This window comes from Cherax quadricarinatus, chromosome 33 (genome assembly GCF_038502225.1).
Source record: "Cherax quadricarinatus isolate ZL_2023a chromosome 33, ASM3850222v1, whole genome shotgun sequence".
Lineage (NCBI taxonomy): Eukaryota > Metazoa > Arthropoda > Malacostraca > Decapoda > Parastacidae > Cherax > Cherax quadricarinatus.
In genome coordinates this window covers 31,249,317-31,276,882 of record NC_091324.1, presented here as the reverse complement: position 1 = coordinate 31,276,882, position 27,566 = coordinate 31,249,317, and the positions used below count along the sequence as shown (strand labels likewise).

At 42.5% G+C, this 27,566-nt stretch overlaps 1 protein-coding gene across 4 annotated transcripts in view; it reads left to right on the top strand.

Annotated features, from left to right (window-relative positions):
• LOC128693860 (adenomatous polyposis coli protein-like) overlaps positions 1-27,566 on the top strand; it is a 551,448-nt gene that overhangs the window by 13,158 nt on the left and 510,724 nt on the right. The window contains exon 1 of one of the 4 annotated variants that reach the window (XM_070091005.1): positions 6,203-6,221. The exons of the other annotated variants lie outside the window; for them this stretch is intronic. The gene's annotated coding sequence lies outside the window, so the exon portion shown is untranslated. Of the gene's footprint in view, positions 1-6,202; positions 6,222-27,566 lie in introns of those variants that run through there. 4 annotated transcript variants of the gene reach the window in all.

The window sequence follows — 27,566 nt, the reverse complement described above, 5'->3', positions numbered from 1 at the left end:
AACTGCTATAAGCTCAGATTCTTAGTGGGAAACCATTCTTCGCACATAACCCTCTTCCCCCGGCTCTGGATTACTTGACGGGGCAATGTTTGGCACTCCTGAGGGCCATACGACGAACACAGCAGCCCATATTTCGGCGCAAATAGTGGGGAACTTTTCTGTTAAAATAAATCTTGCGTTCAAGAATATGGTAAGCTGGATAGCATGTCTCAGTAGTATCAGTTACCAGTAGTGTCAGTAGTAATGATTCATACCAACCGTTACTGATTCACTGCCTCCTGCGTGAATCACTGTTATATCACAGACCGTTACTGCTGACCCAGTATGATTTGTATGCCTCTCACCCTCCAGGCACTCGAGAGGGCAGTTCAAATCCAGACGTAAGAGAGGAGACAGGTCAGGCCTGGCGTCTCCATACATTCCATCCAATATAAGTACTAGAACATCCGACGTGAGTGTTTATTATCCAATCCATGTTTCGACCCCCCCCCCATTGGGATACATGGACTTTCGAAACAAGAGATGCCAAGCAAATAATACTCTTTTAATTAAGGCACTCCAGATATACTTGGTGTGTGACCGGGAAGGGCGGGAGTTCTTCCTTCTCACTTGTACATTGACATGAGCCAACAATTAATTATGTTTGCAGGGTAACCTTTATGTCTCACCGCAAGAAAATTTTCACTGTAAATGTAGTAATTCTCACTTATATTTACTTCTTTACTGACTTAAGCGGTGTTTAAGAACTGTTTTTTTAATACCGTAAAGTTTGATTTGTGTGATGTGTAATAGTCGCTGCTGCACTCTCTGCTGCTGTACTCCAAGCTGTTACTGCTGCTGCTGCACAGGATGGGTATGGGGGTGCATAATAAAGCTATCAGAGTAATTGCGGATGCTGTATCTTTGATCGTTAAAACACTTTTGCTATTTTCTCACCGTGAAACTATATTCAAACCAGCAGTTGGAGTGGCGAACAACAGGATAGTCATGGGGGTTAAAACAAGCACGCACTAAACACACGTCGTGTTTTAAATGGCATGTCGTTTGTTTGCATAGCTTGTTTAATGCACTGGCAAATTGATCGTGGCTTCTCTGTGGCACTCAAATGAAGCCCAGGAGTCGAGTGAATGCCCGGAGGCTGATTGTTTGATGTTTTGGTTAATTGTCTGTTGAATACCCGACCTTTAGGGGTGAAGTAATGAGAACACTAGTATTCTGCAAGGGAAGTGAAAGGGAAGGAAGGGAAAGAAGTGGAAAGGAGATGGAGAAGGGGAAAAGAGGAAGGTGGTGGCAAGTATTTGGGAAATGACATCCTACCATTCCTACTAACAACCAACCATTCCTGCTAGGCCATCCTACTAACAACCAACCATTCCTGCTAGGCCATCCTACCAACCATTCCTACTAGGCCATCCTACTAACAACCAACCATTCCTACTAGGCCATCCTACTAACAACCAACCAGTCCTGCTAGGCCATCCTACTAACAACCAACCATTCCTGCTAGGCCATCCTACTAACAACCAACCATTCCTACTAGGCCATCCTATCAACCATTCCTACTAGGCCATCCTACCAACCATTCCTGCTAGGCCATCCTACTAACAACCAACCATTCCTGCTAGGCCATCCTACCAACCATTCCTACCAGGCCATCCTACTAACAACCAACCATCCCTACTAGACCATCCTACCAACCATTCCTACTAGGCCATCCTACCAACCATTCCTACTAGGCCATCCTACTAACAACCAACCATTCCTGCTAGGCCATCCTACTAACAACCAACCATTCCTACTAGGCCATCCTACCAACCATTCCTACTAGGCCATCCTACCAACCATTCCTGCTAGGCCATCCTACTAACAACCAACCATTCCTGCTAGGCCATCCTACTAACAACCAACCATTCCTGCTAGGCCATCCTACCAACCATTCCTAATAGGCCATCCTACCAACCATTCCTACTAGGCCATCCTACAAACTATTCCTACTAGGCCATCCTACCAACCATTCCTACTAGGCCATCCTACCAACCATTCCTACTAGGCCATCCTACCAACCATTCCTACTAGGCCATCCTACCAACCATTCCTACTAGTCCATCCTACCAACCATTCCTACTAGGCCATCCTACCAACCATTCCTACTAGGCCATCCTACCAACCATTCCTACTAGGCCATCCTACCAACCATTCCTACTAGGCCATCCTACCAACCATTCCTACTAGGCCATCCTACCAACCATTCCTACTAGTCCATCCTACCAACCATTCCTACTAGACCATCCTACCAACCATTCCTACTAGGCCATCCTACCAACCATTCCTACTAGGCCATCCTACCAACCATTCCTACTAGGCCATCCAACCAACCATTCCTACAAGGCCATCCTACCAACCATTCCTACTAGGCCATCCTACCAACCATTCCTACTAGGCCATCCTACCAACCATTCCTACTAGTCCATCCTACCAACCATTCCTACTAGGCCATCCTACCAACCATTCCTACTAGGCCATCCTACCAACCATTCCTACTAGTCCATCCTACCAACCATTCCTACTAGACCATCCTACCAACCATTCCTACTAGGCCATCCTACCAACCATTCCTACTAGGCCATCCTACCAACCATTCCTACTAGGCCATCCAACCAACCATTCCTACAAGGCCATCCTACCAACCATTCCTACTAGGCCATCCTACTAACAACCAACCATTCCTACTAGGCCATCCTGCTAACAACCAACCATTCCTACTAGGCCATCCTACCAACCATTCCTAGACCATCCTACCAACCATTCCTACTAGGCCATCCTACCAACCATTCCTACTAGGCCATCCTACCAACCATTCCTAGACCATCCTACCAACCATTCCTACTAGGCCATCCTACCAACCATTCCTACTAGGATATCCTACCAACCATTCCTACTAGGCCATCCTACCAACCATTCCTACTAGGCCATCCTACCAACCATTCCTACTAGGCCATCCTACCAACCATTCCTAGACCATCCTACCAACCATTCCTACTAGGCCATCCTACCAACCATTCCTACTAGGATATCCTACCAACCATTCCTACTAGGCCATCCTACCAACCATTCCTACTAGGCCATCCTACCAACCATTTCTACTAGGCCATCCTACCAACCATTCCTAGACCATCCTACCAACCATTCCTACTAGGCCATCCTACCAACCATTCCTACTAGGATATCCTACCAACCATTCCTACTAGTCCATCCTACCAACCATTCCTACTAGGCCATCCTACCAACCATTCCTACTAGGCCATCCTACCAACCATTCCTACCAGGCCATCCTACCAACCATTCCTACTAGGCCATCCAACCAACCATTCCTACTAGGCCATCCTACCAACCATTCCTACTAGGCCATCCTACTAACAACCAACCATCCCTACTAGGCCATCCTACCAACCATTCCTACTACGATATCCTACCAACCATTCCTACTAGTCCATCCTACCAACCATTCCTACTAGGCCATCCTACCAACCATTCCTACTAGGCCATCCTACCAACCATTCCTACTAGTCCATCCTACCAACCATTCCTACTAGGCCATCCAACCAACCATTCCTACTAGGCCATCCTACTAACAACCAACCATCCCTACTAGGCCATCCTACCAACCATTCCTACTACGATATCCTACCAACCATTCCTACTAGTCCATCCTACCAACCATTCCTACTAGTCCATCCTACCAACCATTCCTACTAGGCCATCCTACCAACCATTCCTACTAGGCCATCCTACCAACCATTCCTACCAGGCCATCCTACCAACCATTCCTACTAGGCCATCCTACCAACCATTCCTACTAGGCCATCCTACCAACCATTCCTACTAGGCCATCCTACCAACCATTCCTACCAGGCCATCCTACCAACCATTCCTACTAGGCCATCCAACCAACCATTCCTACTAGGCCATCCTACCAACTATTCCTACTAACAACCAACCATCCCTACTAGGCCATCCTACCAACCATTCCTTCTAGGCCATCCTACCAACCATTCCTACTAGGCCATCCTACTAACAACCAACCATCCCTACTAGGCCATCCTACTAACAACCAACCATCCCTACTAGGCCATCCTACCAACCATTCCTACTAGGCCATCCAACCAACCATTCCTACTAGGCCATCCTAGCAACCATTGCTACTAGGCCATCCTACCAACCATTCCTACTAGGCCATCCTACCAACCATTCCTACTAGGATATCCTACCAACCATTCCTACTAGGCCATCCTACCAACCATTGCTACTAGGCCATCCTACCAACCATTCCTACTAGGATATCCTACCAACCATTCCTACTAGGCCATCCTACCAACCATTGCTACTAGGCCATCCTACCAACCATTCCTACGAGGATATCCTACCAACCATTGCTACTAGGCCATCCTACCAACCATTGCTACTAGGCCATCCTACCAACCATTGCTACTAGGATATCCTACCAACCATTCCTACTAGGATATCCTACCAACCATTCCTACTAGGATATCCTACCAACCATTGCTACTAGGCCATCCTACCAACCATTGCTACTAGGCCATCCTACCAACCATTGCTACTAGGCCATCCTACCAACCATTCCTACTAGGATATCCTACCAACCATTCCTACTTGGATATCCTACCAACCATTGCTACTAGGCCATCCTACCAACCATTGCTACTAGGCCATCCTACCAACCATTCCTACTAGGATATCCTACCAACCATTCCTACTCATACCGTAGCTCTAAAAGGATTTCGGTCTTTGTTATGATCTTATTCTATTGGATTAATTTTTTAAAGTGTTGGCTCTGTGCCTGGATTGTTTATTTAGTTTATTTTTATTTACTACTAATTATTTTAATTGCCTCCTGATTCAAAATATTGCGGTTAAAGATGAGAATGAAGGATACAGAGGTTGGGATGGAGGATATTTGAACTATAATTCATATTTTGGATTGGGTTAAAGGATGTAGTTAATAGGTTATATTGGAGTGTGTCAGGCAGTGGTAACCGCCTCAGTAATGGTGGCAAAGATGTTGGGAAGTGTAGACGTGGCATAGTTAATGCTTATGTATGGGAGAGCTGTTGGTCGTGATTACATGAAAGGAAGGAATCTATGTCAGACGTAGCCACCAAACAGAAGAGGTTTGCAGTTTATGGATGTGTAGAGTAACTTGCGTAATTATATTGACCGGGCACTTTCTGCAAGGAGAGTTTAGCAAAATGCATTGATAGGTCCAAGAAATTTTGTGTCATATGTAAGAGGGCTGTAGAACATCATTCAAGGAATGGATAGATGAAAGTATGGAGTTGCAAATTGACTTGTAAATGAATACAAAAAAAGGTCATTTTGCATCATGGAAAATTTTTTTTAGGGGGAGGGGGATTGAACCATGATTTACAGATATACGAGTGTTGGGTACGAGTAAGACCTACCTAGTACCGGTCGACCGGCCTAATGGAAGTGGAAATAAGTCACTTTGACCTTTTTTTTTGGGGGGGGGGGTTATTCTAGGTAATTTACAGTATGTATAATTGTACTTATGTGTATCTGTGTCTAAATAACCTTAATATAGTTTGGAAGATAGGCCAGTGTGACGAGGAAGAGGGGATATTGGAGACGGGGGGGGGGTCTATGACAGCTGCACCCAGGGAAAGTGGAAAGATGGGGAGGTTGATGAGATAGGGTGATGGGACATGAGTCGGGTGGATGTGGTGCAGCTGACGCACAGGCATGTCCTGTCCTGATGACACATAGCCTATTCTGTCTCCCCTCAAAACTTTGTGCATTACGTAACTGAAGACATAGATGCAAGCCCTAATATGTCACTAAATGTTATTAATGACACGTATTAATTAAAGAGCCATCATTTACGCTGATTACCAGTTTGACAGCTATGTGATCAGTAATTAATCAACGTGACGTTGACTCTGCTGTCACAAAGGCGTGCGTAGATTACTCTCTCTGGCCTGGCCTGCTGGATTATTCGTGATCTTGCAGGTTTGATTTCACATGCTTGTGTTTATGTTGTTTTATATTCAATAAAACTTTGATGTGTATGTGCATATTATGTTTATAATTGTATACTGATTTAATTTTGCTGAGCTGTGTATTTTTGTATCGTCAATTTCAAATATAAATGTTTTTCTTTCCAGGTGAGGAAGTTGAAGTACGAGGTGGGTCTTCTCTGAGCCAGGCTCGTGAGTACAAGTGTTGTATCCTAAGTAGAATAGTTGTCTCGTTAGTAGACGTAATGTAGAATAGCAATAGTATCCACTGTTTTGTTAAGTCTGCAGGTTTCAGTAGTTTTCGTAAATCTCAACTGTTTAGGTAAGTTTGAGTAATTGTCGACTATCTAGGTAAGTCAGTAGTTTTGGTAAGTTTCCACTGTCTAGGTAAGTAAGTAGTTTTCGTAATTCTCGACTGTCTAGGTAAGTCAGTAGTTTGGGTAACTCTTAATTATTTCAATATTAAACCATTACATAGTTTACCTAAGAAGTTTTAAATGGTTCAGTTGATTTGGAAAAAACAGGTACTAATATTCGTCACAATTCAGCTCTTTATATAGTAGAGAGATTAGAAGGTAGTAAGATTTTATTTAATATTTTCTTTCGTGGGGTATACTATCATAGGAACCACCTTCCCTTAATATCCCTAATGGTAACTTTCCATGGTTTGATAGTTATTAAAAGTTTCAGTGTGTCGTGAAAGTATGTCAAGAGGAGCTTAGGTGTTACCACCAGCCTAACTTGTAACTCTGTTCTCCAAAGCCTCTTAGAGTATTCCTTCTTCCGGGGCGAGGCCAACATGGAAAATCTGGCCAACAACTGTGGTTGTTCTTGTAGGTGTTCTCAGGAGTCACGTGTGTGTCAGACATGTCAGGTGTAGCGTTGCTAGGAGCATGGCTAGGGAAGGGTACCTACCTGAGGCTGGGGGAAGTGAACCACATGGAAGGGCAGGTAAGGGAAGGTGATGGTAGGGGAATAGAGGAAGGAAGGAAGGTTAAGGGATGATAGGAAAGGAAGAAACAAGAAGGAAGTGGGAAGAGAAAAGGGGAATTATATTTGGTCTCTACCAGCGATATTTGTTAAGAAAATTGTGCTTACTAAACTAATGATATTGATCACATCTGAACATATTCGATCAGAATAGTAAATCAGAATTCTCTTTCCAGTTACTCCTTCCTCCCCACAATTCTTGTCTGAAAAAACGTTATAAAAAATACAGCACCATATTGAAAATATAAAAAAAATAGAAATAAGTATGTTAAATAACATACTGATTTCTACCTAAAAAGGCTTAGCAAACTTACTGTCATTACAACCCCTGCTGCTGCTGTTGCTGCTTCTGTTGTTGGTGCTGCTGCTGCTGCTGTTGCTGCTGCTGCTACTACTACTACTGTTGATGCTGCTGTTACTGTTCTTGTTACTGCCGTTGTTACTCCTGATGCTCCTCTGCTTCCTCCTACTCCCCTCCTCCTCCTCCATTATTGTATTAGGTTGTCGACATTAATATATTACTAATAAACGCCATTTTATAACCCACAGATCATGCATAACATAGATCAGCCTGCATAATTTATATGCAGACCAGTGAGTGACATTCATTACTGATTTAACACAGAATATAATTTTATCTATATATTTACATTCAACTAATTATGAGGGTAGTGTGTCCCATGCACAAGTTTTGCTTATCAGTTGTTGTGGAACACAACGTGTAATTGGCAAGGATTTGCATACATGATTTATACATGAACGTTAGAATCACATTTGTTATAAAATCGACACCAAATGAGCCGTGAATTAAATTATAATCTCCCGCAAATGAGGGGAGACATGGAAGTCGCTTGGAAGGGAGATGACCGAGTCATTATTGTGAGCAGCGTCAGGTGATTTTCCCCTGTCAAATTAATGAGAATAAGTGGAGAGGAGGCATGGGATGGGAATGGGGAGGCAAGAAGGAACAAGAAAGCTGGAGCTAGAGGAGTGAACGTAGTACTGGAGTCAACAGGACAGAAACTTGTACTGTAGGTTAACTGAGGTGAATGTTAGATTTAGTTAACTGGAGTGAATATTAGAGCTAGACTGCAACAGCTGATCTTGTGGAGTGAGTTGAGTATAGTTGGCGTCACTGGGTCTTATCAGATACCTGGAGATGGGTGTCGTTATGGCTTATCAGTCACCTGTGACCCCATCAGCTGACTTGCATCGAACACCTACACGTGTACGCATCTGGCGTCTATTATGCTAATTCTTCCTTTTAATCCTTTCTTTTTTTGTTTTTGTTTTTATCTCTTCAAAATTGTCTGTCTGTAGAGGTATGTATGATGAAATATGTTATAGGACATAGTGTCCCTTCTTTTGTCTTTTATTTTTTCCAATGCTCTTTAAATAAATTATATAACATTCATTACATTTCTGACTTTTTTTTCTCGGTTTTAAATTTCTGGTTTCCTACCTTTCCAGTCTTCTAATCTCCAAACCCTGCGCTTGATCTTCTTCCATCCTTATTGTCCTGTTCTTACGTTTATTTCTTTTCTCCCAGTGTGCTCTCAGTTTTGTTGTCTATTTCCACTATGAAAATCTCTCTCTCTCTCTCTCTCTCTCTCTCTCTCTCTCTCTCTCTCTCTCTCTCTCTCTCTCTCTCTCTCTCTCTCTCTTTCCCGGTCTGATTTTTTTTTACGTTGTGATCCCTTCTGTGTTACCTTAATCTTTGTAGTTAGAAGTATTGCCTCTTGCATTATCTTTTATTTTTTGTCATCTTTACTATATTAGTGAAGTTTTTCTTATTATCACCATTTTCCACATTTTCATCTTCCACTTTCTCACATGTCTTATCCGAGATGCCAGTCCACCACTCCTGTCCTTCAGGGTCCTCGGTATGTCTATCTTCCTCAGAGATCGATTGAAGTTTTCCCTTCAAACTCCTTATCATATATTAGATTAACTTCCGTATGGGTTGTCTACCTTATCTTATACCGCTGTCAATTGCCTCTCGAGACCAGTCCCTTCATGGAGAAGGAATTCTTAATGCCGGCGAAGGAGTTTTTGATCCAGAAAATTAGACCCTTCCACAGTCGTTGCATGACCCTATGGGTTTAGCCGTTCCCCCCATTAATATAATAATTTTCAAGAGTGCTCCTGAAAATACTGCTCAGTATTTTCAGGTTGGTATGCTTGCCAAAAATTTACCTTTGTTTCCATCTTGTACTTTCCCAACGTCCAATTCCTTATTTCATTGGTCCTATCATATTTCTTCTTATTTGTTATTTTTAGTCGTTGTTATTATTATACTGGCTATCACGTCAGGTTGAGAGGGTTGTTAATTAGTGCCAAGAGTACCACAGCCTACTCGCCTCCAGATCTGGTGGTAATTATAAATATGGAAGTTGTGGGCCGTCGATGTCGGTCCAGCTGGTTGATTTGTAACGTCCTGTCAGTAGTGACGGTCCAGCTAGTTTATTTGTCACGGCTTGTTAATAGTTGTTTTTGTTCGTTTGTTAATTGCTCTTTTATTTCTCGTTTAATTTTTTTTTTATCTCTCCTTGTTTAAATTGCTATATTTTTCTGCTTGTTTACACCATCAGTATAGCTCACTGTATGTTGGGAATTTTTGTAGTGATTCTGTGTGGCTGTCTCAGACATTGGAGGTGGCTACAGACATTTGCTTCTTTATATCTCAGTGTTTAAAATTGTTGTATTTCTCACTCACCTGGTCACAGACCGGGCCGCGGGGGGGTTGACCCTCCGAAACCCTCCTCAGATATACCCTTTGTGGCTCCCGCAGCTGGCTATTCATACGATCTCTAGATTGACACACCAACTTTTCATTTAAACTTTTTATCCCTTTGTTTACAGCATTTACATTTTTATTTACACCATATTTACACTAACCTTTTATTTACGCGAGTCTTTTATTTACTATCCCTTAGTCTTTTATCTGATCTTGAATCCCTTTACTGTGTCAACTATCCACTGTAATCTTCCTATTCCTTACTTAATTATCGAAAATCCTCGCTTTTTTGTTCGTTTTACAAAACTGTTTGTGTGGGGGTTGTTTACGTATATGTATATATATATATATATATATATATATATATATATATATATATATATATATATATATATATATATATATATATATATATATATATATAGATATGATGTAGGGCGAAATGACAGTAGTTTGTTGGATTATGTATTAGTAGATAAAAGACTGTTGAGTAGACTTCAGGATGTACATGTTTATAGAGGGGCCACAGATATATCAGATCACTTTCTAGTTGTAGCTACACTGAGAGTAAAAGGTAGATGGGATACAAGGAGAATAGAAGCATCAGGGAAGAGAGAGGTGAAGGTTTATAAACTAAAAGAGGAGGCAGTTAGGGTAAGATATAAACAGCTATTGGAGGATAGATGGGCTAATGAGAGCATAGGCAATGGGGTCGAAGAGGAATGGGGTAGGTTTAAAAATGTAGTGTTAGAGTGTTCAGCAGAAGTTTGTGGTTACAGGAAAGTGGGTGCAGGAGGGAAGAGGAGCGATTGGTGGAATGATGATGTAAAGAGAGTAGTAAGGGAGAAAAAGTTAGCATATGAGAAGTTTTTACAAAGTAGAAGTGATGCAAGGAGGGAAGAGTATATGGAGAAAAAGAGAGAGGTTAAGAGAGTGGTGAAGCAATGTAAAAAGAGAGCAAATGAGAGAGTGGGTGAGCTGTTATCAACAAATTTTGTTGAAAATAAGAAAAAGTTTTGGAGTGAGATTAACAAGTTAAGGAAGCCTAGAGAACAAATGGATTTGTCAGTTAAAAATAGGAGAGGAGAGTTATTAAATGGAGAGTTAGAGGTATTGGGAAGATGGAGGGAATATTTTGAGGAATTGTTAAATGTTGATGAAGATAGGGAAGCTGTGATTTCGTGTATAGGGCAAGGAGGAATAACATCTTGTAGGAGTGAGGAAGAGCCAGTTGTGAGTGTGGGGGAAGTTCGTGAGGCAGTAGGTAAAATGAAAGGGGGTAAGGCAGCCGGGATTGATGGGATAAAGATAGAAATGTTAAAAGCAGGTGGGGATATAGTTTTGGAGTGGTTGGTGCAATTATTTAATAAATGTATGGAAGAGGGTAAGGTACCTAGGGATTGGCAGAGAGCATGCATAGTTCCTTTGTATAAAGGCAAAGGGGATAAAAGAGAGTGCAAAAATTATAGGGGGATAAGTCTGTTGAGTGTACCTGGTAAAGTGTATGGTAGAGTTATAATTGAAAGAATTAAGAGTAAGACGGAGAATAGGATAGCAGATGAACAAGGAGGCTTTAGGAAAGGTAGGGGGTGTGTGGACCAGGTGTTTACAGTGAAACATATAAGTGAACAGTATTTAGATAAGGCTAAAGAGGTCTTTGTGGCATTTATGGATTTGGAAAAGGCGTATGACAGGGTGGATAGGGGGGCAATGTGGCAGATGTTGCAAGTGTATGGTGTAGGAGGTAGGTTACTGAAAGCAGTGAAGAGTTTTTACGAGGATAGTGAGGCTCAAGTTAGAGTATGTAGAAAAGAGGGAAATTTTTTCCCAGTAAAAGTAGGCCTTAGACAAGGATGTGTGATGTCACCGTGGTTGTTTAATATATTTATAGATGGGGTTGTAAGAGAAGTAAATGCGAGGGTCTTGGCAAGAGGCGTGGAGTTAAAAGATAAAGAATCACACACAGGGTGGGAGTTGTCACAGCTGCTCTTTGCTGATGACACTGTGCTCTTGGGAGATTCTGAAGAGAAGCTGCAGAGATTGGTGGATGAATTTGGTAGGGTGTGCAAAAGAAGAAAATTAAAGGTGAATACAGGAAAGAGTAAGGTTATGAGGATAACAAAAAGATTAGGTGATGAAAGATTGAATATCAGATTGGAGGGAGAGAGTATGGAGGAGGTGAACGTATTCAGATATTTGGGAGTGGACGTGTCAGCGGATGGGTCTATGAAAGATGAGGTGAATCATAGAATTGATGAGGGAAAAAGAGTGAGTGGTGCACTTAGGAGTCTGTGGAGACAGAGAACTTTGTCCTTGGAGGCAAAGAGGGGAATGTATGAGAGTATAGTTTTACCAACGCTCTTATATGGGTGTGAAGCATGGGTGATGAATGTTGCAGCGAGGAGAAGGCTGGAGGCAGTGGAGATGTCATGTCTGAGGGCAATGTGTGGTGTGAATATAATGCAGAGAATTCGTAGTTTGGAAGTTAGGAGGAGGTGCGGGATTACCAAAACTGTTGTCCAGAGGGCTGAGGAAGGGTTGTTGAGGTGGTTCGGACATGTAGAGAGAATGGAGCGAAACAGAATAACTTCAAGAGTGTATCAGTCTGTAGTGGAAGGAAGGCGGGGTAGGGGTCGGCCTAGGAAGGGTTGGAGGGAGGGGGTAAAGGAGGTTTTGTGTGCGAGGGGCTTGGACTTCCAGCAGGCATGCGTGAGCGTGTTTGATAGGAGTGAATGGAGACAAATGGTTTTTAATACTTGACGTGCTGTTGGAGTGTGAGCAAAGTAACATTTATGAAGGGATTCAGGGAAACCGGCAGGCCGGACTTGAGTCCTGGAGATGGGAAGTACAGTGCCTGCACTCTGAAGGAGGGGTGTTAATGTTGCAGTTTAAAAACTGTAGTGTAAAGCACCCTTCTGGCAAGACAGTGATGGAGTGAATGATGGTGAAAGTTTTTCTTTTTCGGGCCACCCTGCCTTGGTGGGAATCGGCCAGTGTGATAATAAAAAAAAAATATGTAGAAATGTATTTATCTGTTTGAATTTATCTATTTGTAGTAGGGAAACAGAGCTAAGCTCGTGTGTGTACTCACCTAATTGTGGCTGCAGGGGTCGAGACTCAGGTCCTAGCCCCGCCTCTTCACTGAGTGCTACTAGGTCCTCTCTCTCCCTGCTCCATGAGCTTTATCATACCTCATCTTAAAGCTCTGTATGGTTCCTGTCTCCACTGTGTGTGTGTGTGTGTGTGTGTGTGTGTGTGTGTGTGTGTGTGTGTGTGTGTGTGTGTGTGTGTTTACACTTGTATATGTATAGGCTCTGCATACAGCCCAGAAAAATAATAAATGCAAAACGTGGCATATCTGAATTTTTTCGAGTAACAGAATGGAGACACACCAAACATTGGCTTAAAAAGTTGGGACGCTCCAAAATCTGGAAGAACGTGCTCAGGAAGCCGACAAACTGGCAAGAACAGCAGAAAAATTAAGTTTTTTGTGTGCTCTCTCGACACTGGTGAATTTTCCCCAGAAAACTGACAGCTTCGCACAGAAAACGAGGAAACGGTAAGAATCTATTATTATTATTATTTTTTTTTTTTTTGCAGAATATTATAAGAGTTTAAAAGGAACTTATAAATGCTAACGAACATTATACATGCTTACATAAAACGTGTAAATTCTCTCCGAAAACGTGTAAACCCTTGAAAATAAATGTAGAGTTGAAGGATGAAAATGTGTCAGACACTGCTGAATCTTCTGTAAAATTGGTGAATATTGAATACTTTCAGAAACCTGAGAATGTTTGCTGAAAACCTGTTAGGTTGAAAATGGTATAAAATACCTACTAGTTGATGATTAAGACAAGTGCAGCAGTTGGGTATCTTTATTGTTGAAACGTTTCGCCTACACAGCAGGCTTCTTCAGTCAAATGCAGAGGCAGCTGTGTAATAGTGAAATGAAGATAATGTAATCATTCCATCAACCTTGGAGAAATAGTATTTGAGGTGGTTCAGTTCCATGGTCTGGAACGATGTCGTTCCAGACCATGGAACTGAACTCTTCTCCAGGCTGAGGGACTGACCACCTCATATCTCCAAGGTTGATGGACTGATTACATCATCTTCATTTCACTACCACACCAGCTGCCTCTATTTAACTGAAGAAGCCTACTGTGTAGGCGAAACGTTTCCAAAATAATGGTACCCAACTGTTGCACACGTGTCTTGACAAATCTCTTTGCAGTAACGACGCTGGGAATGTCCAGCATTAAAAAAAAAAGATAAAATATGCATTTGGCAGGAAAATGTCGCTTTCTATTACCCGGATAAAAAAAATGAAATATTTTACGTGATTGAAGCTTGATGTTTTAATTTTTTTTTTTTTTTTGTATGATTGGGTTCTGCATTTTTTTTTTTTTTCAAAAAAAAAAAATGTGATTTAAGCGTGTTTTATATAATGGAAAGATATACTATGTTTCAAGGGATAGTTCACTACGTGCAAAGAAAATGATAGGATGGATAATGAGAACTTTCAAAACGAGAGATGCCAAGCCAATGATGATCCTTTTCAAGTCACTTGTTCTCTCTAGGCTGGAATACTGCTGTACATTAACATCTCCATACAAAGCAGGTGAAATTGCAGATCTAGAGAGTGTACAGAGATCCTTTACTGCACGTATAAGTTCTGTCAAGCACCTTAACTACTGGGAACGCTTGGAAGCACTTGACTTGTACTCGTTGGAACGCAGGAGGGAGAGATATATCATAATCTACACTTGGAAAATCTTGGAAGGAATGGTCCCAAATCTGCTCAGAGAAATCACTCCCTACGAAAGTAAAAGACTGGGCAGGCGATGCAAAATGCCCCCAATGAAAAGTAGGGGCGCCATTGGTACACTAAGGGAAAACACCATAAGTGTCCAGGGCCCAAGACTGTTCAACAGCCTCCCATCAAGCATTAGGGGAATTGCCAATAAACCCCTGGCTGCCTTCAAGAGAGAGCTGGACAGATACCTAAAGTCAGTGCCGGATCAGCTGGGCTGTGGCTCGTACGTGGCTCGTACGTTGGACTGCGTGCGGCCAGCAGTAACAGCCTAGTTGGTCGGGCCCTGATCCATCGGGAGGCCTGGTCATGGACCGGGCCGCGGGGGCTTTGATCCCCGGAATAACCTCCAGGTAACCTCCAGGTACCCACACTTTAGACCTGGAACTTGAGACGAAGTTGAGCGCTAATACCTGGTATGATACTGTTGTTGAAGGATGTTTCAGGCTAATACCTGATATGATACTCTTCTTGAAGGATATTGAATAGTAATACCTGGTATGTAATTCTCGTTGAAGAATGTTGCATTCTGATACCTGGTATACCTTTACGTTACCTTTGATGAATTCTGAGAGTATACTCCCGGAGCCCGGCCGTGGGCTAGGCTCGTCTGATATACTGTATTCATACTGGATGGTTTAATTACCCTCCTCCCCCCCCCTCCCTTTCTCCCTCCCTCTCTCTCTCTCTGTTCTGTCCTGTTCGACGAAAACTGTATTGAGCGATGTGCTTCCCCTCTGGTTTTGTTTTCTTCTCGTTACCGAGTTTCTCGCCTCAGTCCCCTTCAAACGAGGTTTTTAGTGGACGGATCCTAACAGTTCTGTACTCTGTAGCCCTTAAAATGTAAACGTGTTGGTTCGTTCCATTTCATCTATTTCGTGTTTGTGTGCACACTCACGCAGAGTGGTAAAATGTGTAGTGTTTTGGGATAGTGTAGTGTACAGTTGTGTGGTTTGGTGTGAGGTGTTGCATTGTGTGGTGTATTCTGGCAGTGTGTGGTGGTGGTGTATTCTGACGCCCTGTGGTGTGGTCTGACATCACATCCTCTTGAAGACAGCAGATTCCCTCATGTGGTATAAACACAAATGAATCAACAAAAAAGTCTCCAGTGGGCGAAACGTCTGCTAATTAAATATTCCAGGTGTTGCATTTATTTTTATTCCGCAGTTTGTCGGTATTGTCATGCCTGTGTTTGTTCCAGCTAGGGGACTGTCGGTAATTCCCTCTGTATGAAGGGAGGGTGTTGAAAAGCCTTGGTCACTTTACACTTATCGAGTTTTATCTTAGTGTACTCATTGCACCTTTTCTTTTCACTAGGGTATTTTGCACTTTCTGTCGAGCCTCTTGAATGTGGTCTGACATGTGGTGTGGCTTCACTTGTGTGGTGTAGTGTAGTACAGTGAAGCTTGATGGTGTACTGTGTTGAGATGTGGTGTGGGGCGGTACAATGCAGTGAGTTGTGGCCGTGCGGGGTTGGTGGGGTGGTACTGTGTTGGTGGGGTGGTACTGTGTTGGTGGGGTGGTACGGTGTTGGTAGGGTGGTATAGTGTTACGAGAGACGTGTTGTGTGGTGGTCCTTGTCTTGATGGAAACCGTACAAGACATCCGCGTTAGGAAACACACCTGCTGCTTTTCGTCCTCCACACCCCCCTTCCCCCGTACCTTCCACAGGCAGTGTCCCACATTGCTACCCATACCCCTCATGTTCCCCCACCTCTCCCTTCATCCTTAGCCCCTCTATTCTGCCTTCACCCCTTTCTTCCTTCCTGTCTTCACTATGTCGTGTTCCCTCATGTTCTCCCTTGAAGCCTATGATAATCTTCCTTAAAGTATCTCCTCCTCCTCTAGAATTATTTATTCTCCCTTACCCCAGAGACTCTTCCCGATCCCTAGAACTTCCCTTCCCCTTCTCCCCTCTTCTCGAGTCGTCTTCTCTAGTCTTTCATCTCTTCTCTTAAAAGCCTCGTTTTCTCTCGCTTAGACTCGCTTCTTCCTTACTGCAAGAGTCTCCTGCTCAGTCCTAGTGCTTCTTCTCCCTGCTCCAAAACTCTGTTTATTTACTGTAAAAATAAGCACGCAAGTTGCCTCTTCAGTGGGTAAAGGAAAATAACGTAACTTACAGTGGTGTCAGATTTCAACTGCTTCTGTGAGAAAAGGACGTTTAGTGGTGGTATGTTCCACTGCAGAATAAATCCGATGAAGAGCGGGGATCCAATAACTACAGCTAGGAAAAAAAAAAAAATTAACGGCCGTGGTCCACGACTCTGTGACCTCTTACCAGCAGATATAAGAAATATTGTTCGAACAAAGGTACAAGTTTTTTAGAGGACGGTCCTGCAGGTAACATACACGTAAACTATAGGTTGTGTCGTATCATCTCGTTAATTAAAAGACCACCTGGTAGGTCTCCCCCTCTCTCCCAGTTATTTCATGCGTCATTTACATTTTTCATCCTTGCACCACCTTCAGTATCCTTTGAAGACGATCTTTCGTTTCCTTGTTATAGAATCCTGTAGCATTCTTCCTGTCCTGCAACCTTCCGCTCCTGCCATTTCTCGTCGTTGCTTTACCCCTTCTTGCGGGATTCCTTCCCTCCCATATTACTGTATTTCATTAGTAGGCACCTAACACCGTTAGCCTTCTCCTCTAGGTCCCCCATCATTCAATATGCCTTACAGTGGACGTCATTAAGGCATCAAAGACTCGCTTGGTAGAGCCACAAACAAGGAGAGACGTGGAGGGAGAAAGGGAGAGACTGGCACAGAGATCCTCTGTCTTCCTCATGTCGCAGGCATCATGAGGTTTTGGTGCCAAACTAGCTCGTCGAAAAAGAGGAGGAAGAAGGAATAGATATATGGTAGCAGGAGCAGGAAAAAGGAGAAAAGTGGAAGATTAGTTAGCAAGAAACTAGGAAGCATAAATGCTCACATATGTGATTCTTATCTAAGTGTTGATGTGTCGTATCAACGATAATTGGAGCTAGACAGATCTTTATACCAGGGGTGGGAACACGCGAAGGCTTTATTCGCACTCGACGTTTGTATAATTACATTGTTATGTTGGTGAGGTTTGAGCGACACAGTTTGGGACTGCCCTTTAACTTCTGTTGGCTGGCTTGAACTGAATTCATAGTATCCTATGAATCTTTGGCATATTTCAGCTTGTACTGTCGCTCTCTGGTTTGCTCCTCTTCTCTCGCTCTGTTTTCTGATGTTTGAGTCATCTGAGTATTCAGTTCCTTATTTCTGCTCTAGTGTTAAGCAGTTTGTCCTTGTCTATCCTGTCTATTCTCCTGAGTACTCGTATTTCATATATTGTAACTATAACTCCTCTCTTGCTCCAGTTCTAAGTCGACGTGATTTCCTGTTCGCCGAGTCTTTCATCGCAACTCTTCTTTGTAATTTCCGGTGCCACATTTATAGCAAACCTTTAGACCTTGATTCATTGTTTTTCATTAGCGTGAGCTCCTCGCTGATGCTGCGTTTTCGAGATTGGTCGAGCATATGTTGTGTATATATTGTTTTGAACGCTTCGTTAGATTCCTGGGTGTCATTCTTGTAATTGCATTCTTGGTACGCACCGCCAACGTCATTCGTTTGTTTCCCTTCACTTCTTTAAATTTCCGATTGCTCCAGAGGTTTATTTTCTATCTTAATTGCTGCTCTCCGGGTGATGATTAATCTACATGTGGCTTCCTTCCACCATTTTCTCAGGTACTCCATAATGCCGTTCGCTCGGGAACTTCGAATTTGTTCGAGTACTCATTGGCATTTCTGTTTTATGGCATCTTGAGTCCTATCGTACCTATTCTTAAAACTATGTTTTCCCCCACTTGTTCGGTCTGTTCAATTTTCGTACTGCCCTAAGACAATGTGACTCGTGTGTTTTCCTGCTTCCTTGTCTTCCCTTGTTCCTGAGGAGGCATGTCTAACAGATGTCATACCTCTTAAGTCTCTCATATCGTACATCTATCAGCGCTAGGACTTGACTGGCTGTAGTCCTTTGAAGAATTTCAAGGTTCTGAATATATTTAATCTGCACGCCAGTTCTGCGTGTTCTGAAGGCTGTTAATATTTTTTTTTAGCCTAACGAATACCGCTGAAGGCTGTTATGTTTTTAGTTTCCTCCTAGTCTGTACTGTCTCCTGTTTCTCCTGGTGAAACTGGAGACAGTTTAGTTAACCAGGCTTGACCACCTGGTTAACTAAACTGTGTGTATAAGCGGTCCGCATCCCCACATAGTATTCACATCCCGACTAATTCAGTACTGTGTAGCAGGCTACAGCGGTATTCTGTAGTCTGTTAGGCCCATGTGATGAGTTTAGAATGTACTCTCATAAGGGGTACTGGAATCATTAGCATATTCAGTATTTAATACACTACACTTATAAAGAGAATATACATGTTACACCTGGAAAACATAACACTGCAAATTAGTAATGACTTTAAAATTATTTTGTGTTAAACAAACAATACTCTATAGTTGTGTTAAACATTAAGTACTCTATTTAGCCGAGTCTTGGAGAAGAGGTTGTAAAACCGGCAAGCTATTAAAACACTGTCAAAATAGGAGACGATAAAAGCCTGGTCAGCAAGGGGCAACTTTGTCTAAGTATAGGTTTCCACTCTGCCAGAGTGTATACTTGTTACCCAGGTCTTGCCAGCTCGTCCTCACCTCTCATTCTTGTTGATTGCCTCACGTGTTGGCTAAAACGTTTTAAAATTGTTGCCTCCATTAGCTTTGCTCTTCACGTTTCTGGCACGCACGCGTATGTGTGTATGTAATCTCCTCGTTGGTGTGCCTGCGTGCTCGCCCCTCCGTGTACTTATGTATCCATCGTACCTTGTATTATAATCATTTTCACGGGAAATGCTGACCCCGTGGGGTCATAGTTCCTAGAGAATGGGAAATAATCAGGTTTGATTCAAGGGTAATTACTGTTCTTTTGGTCAAGGGTCCTTCACCGGCATCAAGGCGTATACACAAATAACCCGCACATAGAAGAGAGGAGCTTACGACGACGTTTCGGTCCGACTTGGACCATTTACGTCGTCGTAAGCTCCTCTTTTATGTGCAGGTTATTTGTGTATCGCTCCAGTCACGGTATTGTGTCTTTTTTGTTATCAAGGCCTAATTGTACTATTGGAGGAAGCAAAAGACCACCAGCAGTAGTAATGGCTGCAACATCAACACCAGCAGCTGCAACAGGAGCGAGAGTAGTACTATCAGCGACTGATGCAGCAGGAGCAGTAATAGGTGCTATCGCAGGAGGAGGAAGAGGAGGAGAAGCAGCATGATATGCTGTTACCAGCAGCAGGTTGACTCTAATATCCGTCGTAGTAATAACTTCCTTGCGCCTACGCCCTTGACACAGATCCCTTCATGGATAACACTACCATCCAATTCGACTTGTGCAACATCCACGGCACTTCTAACGTTCCTTCTCTTGAACATTGCCTAATAACGCCTTAATATTTTTCCTCGTTAAACTTGAGTCTTGAATGGCGTTTCCTCGGCCTTTTTCTATTGGTAAATATAACTTTCTCTTGCTTCGCTTTTGACGCCTAGAAAACACATTTGATGGTCTGAATACAGTGCCAGTCTTTATCTTGGATAATTATATTGTTTAGACCTCTTCTAATGAACTTTCACTTTCTCTCTTAATTTATTTGCCAGCCTAGCGAGGCACAGGTCACTATACACACTCCCCAAACTCTCCATTTCCCGTTCCATTGATTTCGTGTTATAATTATTCATCTAATATGTGATCACAACCTCAGCTCTGTATCCTTCCCATTACCTCTTGACACCCACTTTCCCTTTTTAAATCTAAGTCATGGTTTGATTGACCATCTTATCTAGCTACCGTACAGTAGAAATTGTCATGTGTGTAATTTTCATATCATGGATAAACTTGCCATATATCTACGGAAAGTGCTTTTGCATGCTAGAACATGTTATATGCTCATGATATTGACATGCCCCATATCACGGCGGAATTTGTTATATGTGAACTCATCCTCTGTGTGGCAATGTGATACTTCAGTAAACCCTCCTGGAAATACAATGTTCGTTGTGTAACGCGTTTACGTGCGTCTGTTTGTGAATGATCTATAAAAGCAAAATTAAATAGGTATTTTAAATTGGATTTATGTAATAATAAATATTAAAATTTAGGTCTAGTGCACACCGCACAGAACTAAATTATATAGACGGGAGAGGAGCTCATGTTACGTTAGATTCGTCAGGAAACAGAATAATTGTTTCCTGACGCGATCTGGTAGATGGGGATACCCCGCCGTCTCTTAATTGTTTGGAAACAATACTCTCCGAGAATGAGACACTTGTGCAACATTTGGGAATCTTTATTGAGGAAACGTTTCGCCAGCCAGTGGCTTCTTCAGTCCATCGATCTACTGAACACATCGACTCCAGGTTGATGGACTGATTACCTCAAACTTCCCCTCATCTTCCACCGCTCTTCTCTGTACTGGACTGAAGAAGCCACTGGCTGGTCAAACGTTCCCTCAATAAAGATTCCCAAATATTACACAAGTGTCTCATTCTTCAGCTTGTCAGTTCTGTAAACCGTTTACATCACAACAATACTCTTTGTTATATGCGCTGTGAGGACGGCCAAAGAAGTATCTTTCTACAGCTACTGTGTGTCACAGTTAAACTGTGACACACAGTAGCACCGTCTCTCTCGTAACACCCTAGATATCCTGGTCTTCTCGAAGCAGAGCTAGAGAACGACTCCTGACTTTCCTGACTTTGTTGTTTTCCTCTTTGGTCTTGCACCACTGAGAGTAGGTAACTTTGGCTTTTCTGTAGCATGTTCTACATTTAAATAAAGAGCAGCAGTAGCATTAGTGGTGCCATGAGTCAGCCGTGAGGTCGCCAGACAGTGAGAGGTATTAGCCAGCATGATGAGTTAATACGTGGTGGCAATTACTGTACACTCCAGCACTTCCTTCACCCCTTACCACGCCTCCCCTCCACCTCTCTCTCTCTCTCTCTCTCTCTCTCTCCCACCTCGTTATAAATTGTAGTCTTCTGTTATCTGTGTTTCCTATGCTTTATATCCTTCCCCAAGTATTCCTCTTCCTTTCCATTCCCGTGTATTCCTATTCTTCCTTTTCGTTCTCATGTACTTTCCCTTCCACTCCGTGTACTTCCATTATTTCTCTTCTCCCCGTCACCTTTTCCCTTTTATCTCCTATCTTCCCTTCCTTCCCCTCTCATCTCTTCCTTCCCCTCTCGTCTCTTCCTTCCCCTCTCTTTCTTCCCCTCTCTTCTCTTCCTTCCCCTCTCTTCTCTTCCTTCCCCTCTCTTCTCTTCCTTCCCCTCTCTTCTCTCCCTCTCTCTCTCTTCTCTTCCTTCCCCTCTCTTCTCTTCCTTCCCCTCTCTTCTCTTCCTTTCTCTCTCTTGTCTTCCTTCCCCTCTCTTCTCTTCCCGTCCGTTCCATCCTCTTCCCTTCCTCTCTTCCCTTCTTCCCGTATAGACGTAAACGAACGTGCAGAAGGAAGTCACAAACAGATGAACCACAGTAGATGGCCAATATATTGACAGAGGAAACCACTGATAATATATATAATCATACGAAAGTGGGAGCGAAGAGCCAGTTAGTGAGTCAGAGAGACTGATCAAACGGGACGAGTGAAAGCATTGCCTGAGACGGTAACGTGACTCAGGGAAAATCTCAAGCAACCTCGAGGGCACCAGGAGGAACACCAGCATCCACTTTAAAAAAAAGAATTGTTATAATCATAACCTCAAATAACAAAAAGGAACAATATCGTGACCGGAACAATCCACAAGTAACCCGCACATAGGAGACAAGCTTACGACGACGTTTCGGTCCGACTTTGACCATTTACAAGTGTGTGACTTTACAGCGCTGCATGAACCTCTCGGGTTTAGCGCTTATTTTGATTATCTTATTTATAAATAGCAATAGCATCACCTACTAATATTAAGTAGCAGTAGCGCAGCATCAGTATGAGCAGCAAGAGCTAGATAAAGGAAGTAAGTAGCCGGTAAGTCACATTAATAAGATGAATAGATGTAGCAAGTGAGAGGTGAGAGAGAGCCGAGGGTTAGGAGATTAATAGAGGGATTTGTGTTATTGGTGTTCATACCGCAGCTGAGTACGGAAACACACGAGGAATAACCAAACCAGGGGTGATGGATAGAGATGGATGGAAGGAGGGAGTGAAGGGGAGGAGGGAGAGGGGAAGGGAAAGAGAAGCAGTGGATGAGGGAGGAAGGAAAAAGACTAAAGGAGAACTGGATTCATGAGAAATCAGGTATATAAACAGGGTGGAATGCACTACCTTGGGTTTTGTAATGTGTATAAAGTCTGTTATGCACGTAACACAAGAAAAATATGTACATGGGAATGACAGATATCAGAGCGTCTGCACCGAGGCTATCTGCTGAGAACTGTCTTCTTTTCTAGTTCTACTTCTGTCTTCGTGTCTTAGGCAAGAACGTAAGGTTCTTGAGCGGAGTGATATGAAAGTAATGTTTTTATTACTGGTGTTATTGTAACAGCAGTGATGGTCTTGGTTTAGTGATTTATCTCTTAATTGTTCCAGAGATCAATGCTCCCTTGACCCGCTCTCAGACCTACTCTTCTGAATTATAAAATGTGCATTGAAGGCACAAAAAAATGTGGTAATGTGTATGCACGTTACTAATGGTTATGATATACGTGTTTCCGGAGACTAATGTATGCATAATTCTGTTGACGTGAATGCTGGTAATTGTATACATAATATTGCTGTCGTAAATGGTGATAGTAATTAATGGTGGTAATGGTAATGGCAATGTGTGGCCAAAGGAACTCGGTTAGACAATGGCTTGAGGGAATCTAGGCTAATGACGCTCCCTGTTGAGAGAGGGAAAGTGAGGTCGAGAGCAGGAGGTGGAGGTAGAATGTGGTAAGGTGGAGGTAGAATGTGATGAGGTGGAGTATAGTGAGGTGGAGGTCGAGTGTAATACGCAGGTCGACTTGACACAGTGGTCACAGATTAGTGTTCCCCTTCATGTTCACGTGTGTCAGTGTTGTGGAAATCAGTGTTGACTCTGAGAGCTAGACTTTTAAAGCACCGCTTTACTCCCTTAAATGAAGGTGCTTATTTTTTTTAAATACAGTTGAAGTAACTCAGTTCACCTTTGTCCCTAATGTGAGAGCATGAGCACAAACCTGTTACTGCATCTATAGTGTGTTTAGGGTATATAACAAGGAGACCTTGGACCGTATCGCAGGAGCCCAGATTCCGGATCATGAACAGCTAGGCAGAGCTGTGTTCAGCTGATGGTTTTTGAAGCATAAATGACATACCTGAGTGTGTGTGTCCATCCTTGACCTGAATATACACGTATTTTTTTTATGTTACAATAATATGCAACTTGGAGTGGAGACTTGCGTGGGAGTTCCCGTCACTGTGGTAAAATGTTATCTTACCTCTTGTTTTTCCTCAATCTTTTTTTTTTTCATATGAGGTAACGACGTAATATTGACAGTTGCATATTATATTCATGGGGAAACGCTAAGCAGGTAGGGATCATACAATGCCTGGAAAATGAGGGGTAATCAGGTCTTCGTTTGTTACAAATTCATCTTGAGGTATTAGCGAGGTAATAGCCGGGAAGCGTATATTACCGCGGAGCTGTTTATCGTAGGAAAATACAGTCAACTGTGTGAAGGCTGCCGCAGCTGTCTCCCTAAGTAGTGTCTCCCTCAAGGCAATGTGACAACCAGGTCTGGGCCGCCCTGGTCTGATGACACATTCACGCCACAGTTCTGATGAAGAGTGAAACTCTTACAGTAACGTGGCCGGGGGAAATCATAAGCTGGAATGAAACACTGGATGATTGTTTGGTCTGTGGTGAACTTCGTGTTAATGCCACATTCGTGATTTCGTATTTTTCCAGCATAAATCGAAATTTTATTCAATATACTTTCAAGAGATCGTGGGAGTGTTGTTTCGTTACTGTTCTTGTATTCAGGTTGCTGATCGAATACGTATGTGATGCCTAGACTAGTCAATCACAGCTAACCTATATCTTGACGTTCTTTTAGATGCAGCAGTGAAGATGCATATGCAAGTCACTAGAAGTTTCTGTCTCATGAACATTTCAGATGTTTATGAACATTTTAGATGTTGATAAGCATCTTAGATGTTCTTGAGAGAAAGGAAAAATTAGCAATTTTGCCAGCGCAGAACATTTGACAGCCTTTTATTTCTCATTCCTCTGACAGGATGGTAGTGTTTTCATGGATGGTTCCTAGAGTTAGTTATGTGAGTCGGTGAGTAATGTATAATGCGTCATCTTCTGAAAGGCGTAAATATGATGAGTCAACGTGGAATGAACTGGCAGCCTCTATACCCAGGCAACCTCGCCTCGCCCTCTACATTGCTTGGTGACTGGAGTGAGTGACGTGACTAGTGCTTCCCCCACGCTGTTTGACAGTCGAACACGAGATCTTGCTTACCTCTATCCTCTGCTGCCTATATATATATATATATATATATATATATATATATATATATATATATATATATATATATATATATATATATATATATATATATATATATGAGAGTTGAGTCTTAACACAAAGATAATCGTTCCTGCCGTTTTCCCTAGTAATTTTTGTTTTATGAGAGGCGACGTAATTAGAAGACTGGGGTGGTAGAGTGAATTTTTTTGAAGATGCCGTTCTTGTATTACTACCACCGCTGCTAGGTGGGTCGTTAGAATCTTGATAATTACTATCTAAAGACAGGAGTGCTTTGTGGAGTTCATTGTAGAAGCCTTTCTAGCAATCCCAGCATTGGTAGATAGCTCATTGGAGTTAGCTTGGTGGCTGCTTCTGTTTGAAAGCTAAGCGGGAGAGATCTTAAGAGAGGTGAGATCGCTATCTTGCAGCTGAGTGTGCCGCTGTGATGATGACCTTGACTGTTTTGTTTCCTTGCAAATGAGTTTATTTGTTGCCGCCTTCACCACCACCCTGCCTGCCTGCTTGAGGAAAGGGTAAAGCCAGGGTTTCAACCTTGTTGCGTTACACTTTCCTTGAATTGCTTACTTGGGCTGCAGAAGCTTAGGGAGCTTCTAAGGGAGTCTCTAAGTTTTTAAGAACTTCGTTTTTCCTGGAGGAAGTTTAGCCACTTACTTGAGTCAGGCGTGTTTACATTACTTTTAGTCTCTTCCATTTTTTTTAACGACCTGCCCCCTTTTTTTTTCCCCCTCTTCAATGCTCTGCTGTAACTAGTATACAAATTAATTTATTGTCTTATCGTCAGGAAATGTAGCAGTGTATTCCTAACTAAATCTAAAATTGTAATTCTTCTTTTCTCATCGTTCAACACTCTCTGAGGGACCTGCCAGACTGTTTTCCGCCCACATCTCCTTCGTTAGCCACTAACTGCTACCACCTTATTTGGTTATCTCTTCTGCTCGCCTCACTCCCTCTCTTCCTGCTCCCTCCTGCTGTCGAAGGCCATTTTTTTCGGATCCCTGTCCTATGGCTTGTTTTTACCTCAGCAGACGGTGATTTTATTTGGACCTTCTCGTACAGGTCATTTATCTTTGGATATTTATCCAGTGTGCCCGAAAAACAAACATTCAACAGCTGTCTTGCAATGATAATAATTATATAGAATGCCTTTAACTTATCTTGCCTTTAACTTATCTTGTTAATCCCAACTGCGCTCCCTTGATAACTTTAACATTGAATATTTTGGAGTGGTCAGTCCCTCAGCCTAGAGATATGTTCATCTTCAGTCTTGAACGGTGTGTAATATTTTAACAAGGGTACATGTCATCACTACCACCACCGCTGCCTCAGTAAGAACAAGAATAGTCGGGTAAGAGGACGAGGAACACGAGGCCGCGAAGAACAAAATTAGTACGAACTAGAGAGAATGAGAACAACGAGGTCATTGACACAAATTTCAGGAACAAACTCGGTGAGAACAAGAACATAAGGATACCAGAGAATATAGCTAAGGGAAGAACAGCAGAGAGAACAAAACACTGCGACTAAAATCACTGCAAGAATAAAAAAATATCGCACTTGTGGAGTAACTTCATAAAGATCATGTTGATCTGCAGTCACGATGTCCAACACCAGCTTCACTGTAAGAGGGATGGAGGGGGAGAGGGGGTATCTCTTTCTGGTCAGTGAAAGGCTCCTGGTCCAAGGAATTGCAGCTATTCTTCCCTTCCTGAGATTAGAAACCCGAATTCCTCCCATTTTGCAAGCGCTGTATAAGGTCCTCTTCCGTTTGCTCTTCCCCTCAGTTTTCCCCCTTCCCTGTCCTCTCTATTTCCCTTCCCCCTTTTTCTCTTTCCCTCCTCATTCCTCTTTTCCCTCCCCTCTTCTCTGTCCCTGTCCTCTATCTCCTGAGACCAACACATCTAGACTTCCCTCCCCTCTCTTTTCCCTCCTCATTCTTCTTTCCCCTCCCCTCTCCTCTTTCCGTGTCGTCTACCTCCTCCTGCGACCAACTCACCTAGACTACACAAGGACACGGCTGCCGTCACTACACAAGTAAGAGCCATCACACGGGGGCCACTTAGCCTTGATTACCTCATACAGTTGCCTTTGCACTTAACCTCTCCACTTGAACCAAAGAACAAGTAACATAAATGACCTCACTAGCTATATATTCTTGCTATTACTGTTATTGCTCTTGTTATTCCAGCAAATTTTTGCTTTTTTTTAATGATTATTAATGTTATTATTTATTATTATTATTTTGATTGGATATAGCGGGTCGGAGGATCATTGTACTGTGATGTCTGTACATTTCTCGCAAGACATTAAATGATTAATATTTTTTTTCTTTTGGTTACCTTGTTTGGATACCAGCCAGTGTGGTAAAATAATAATAATTTTATAATTGTTTTATTATTTTAGTGTAACTTATTAATTTTTATTCATTATTACGATAAT